We start from the raw sequence: 2,086 nt of genomic DNA on the forward strand, positions 1-2,086 counted from the left end.
TATAGTCTAGTCTATAGTCTAGTCTATAGTCTAGTCTATAGTCTAGTCTATAGTCTAGTCTATAGTCTAGTCTATAGTCTAGTCTATAGTCTAGTCTATAGTCTACTCGATAGTCTAGTCTATAGTCTAGTCTATAGTCTAGTCCATAGTGTAGTCTATAGTATAGTCTATAGTCTAGTCTAAAGTCTAGTCTATAGTCCAGTCTATAGTCCAGTCTACAGTCCAGTCTATAGTCTAGTCTATAGTCTAGTCTAGTCTATAGTCTAGTCTAGTCTATAGTCTAGTCTATAGTCTACTCGATAGTCTAGTCTATAGTCTAGTCTATAGTCTAGTCTATAGTTTATTCGCGTTGAACGAAAAAAAGTTTTAAGATTAATTTTTCTTTTTTTTTTTGGCCAAACTCTTAAACCCCAACTGCGGTGTCATATCAGGTTTTTTAAGTTTTAAATGTAACCGTTAATGATGATGATTATGTTAACCAATATTTATTTATATTTTTTTACGTAAGACAAGTTATATGTACATTATTTTTTTTACAAAAACGTCTTTGTCATTTTTATTTAAGAGAGTGTCAGTCCACAATATTGTGGGTCAATAGCGCTGTTATATATATTTTTTCACATTTAGTTTCTGTTTTGTTATTATATTTAACAGCTAAATGATTGGTAATGTCTTTTGTTTAATTATATATTATATTTTGTATGATTTTAAAAAAAAAACTTTCCCATGTGTTAATTTGATAGTGTATATTGTAAACGTGAGTCTGCATAAACGGCCTTAAATTAAAGTAATTCGTAGAGACAGAAATGCCATACGTTTTCCTTCACCATAGAATTTTAAAAATTATTACTATTTTTTAATGTTTTATAACATTTTAACACCGTTGAGCGTGAGTTTAGTGTAATGTCTGATGATTTAAGTAAAATAAAGTAACAACAGGTTATTGACCGGTAAATTAGTTTTACAACACAAAATCTTTCGAGCTTTTAATATAAATTTTATAATAATATATTAATAACAGTACATTTTTATAGTTTAGACCACAATATTTAAAATTTTATTGTCTTTTGACAAAAATCCCAAAATGTCTGCCAAACTAAGAGATTTAATGAAAATTTAACGATTTTTTAAAGAAATTAATTATAAATCCTCAACTTTTATTTCCACATATGTTTTTTAAAACTCCCACCTGATGCGAAGCATCTTCATAAAGCAATAGCGCCTAAAAGAAGTACTGGGCCTTTGGGGTATTTCAATTTAACACAAAACACTCTACTACTATTTAATCAATTGTTATGCTCTGTTGATTTTATCGCAATTTTTTTTGCATTTTTTACGTTTAAATATTTGTTTGGTATTCGTTCGTTGTTTAAAATCTGTAAATTAAGTGCAGATCTAGTTGCTACAGTTTGTTAAATACAAATTATCGCGTTTTACTTTAGATATTTTTTATCAGACATTGTTTAATTTCGTTTTAGAGATACTTGGAAATTTATACAATGAGTGCCGAAAAAGAGGCCGCAAGTAGTTGAAAGTATGCATTGCTCAAAATTCATTGGTGGAATCTTCAATGAAAACTCTTCATAAATTATGAATTTATCGAAAATTCTCTATAATTATAGAGAATAGAATAGAAATTCTCAATAAGTAAAATTAATTGTAAAAAACTCGTTACAATTCTAGAATTTCTAGTTCAGTTCTAGTTTATTTATAGTTCAGTTCTAGTTCAGTTCTAGTTCAGTTCTAGTTCAGTTCTAGTTCAGTTCTAGTTCAGTTCTAGTTCAGTTCTAGTTTAGTTCTATTTCAGATCTATTTCAGTACTAGTTCAGTTCTAGTTCAGTTCTACTTCAGTTCTAGTTCAGTTCTAGTTCAGTTCTAGTTCAGTTATAGTTCAGTTATAGTTCAGTTCTAGTTTAGTTCTAGGTTAGTTCTATTTCAGTTCTACTTCAGTTCTACTTCAGTTCTAGTTCAGTTCTAATTTAGTTCTAGTTCAGTTCTAGTTCAGTTCTAGTTCAGTTCTAGTTCAGTTCTAGTTCAGTTCTAGTTCAGTTCTAGTTCTGTTCTAGTTCAGTTCTAGTTCAGTTCT

The sequence above is a fragment of the Lucilia cuprina genome, chromosome 6, assembly GCF_022045245.1.
Source record: "Lucilia cuprina isolate Lc7/37 chromosome 6, ASM2204524v1, whole genome shotgun sequence".
NCBI classification, from domain to species: domain Eukaryota; kingdom Metazoa; phylum Arthropoda; class Insecta; order Diptera; family Calliphoridae; genus Lucilia; species Lucilia cuprina.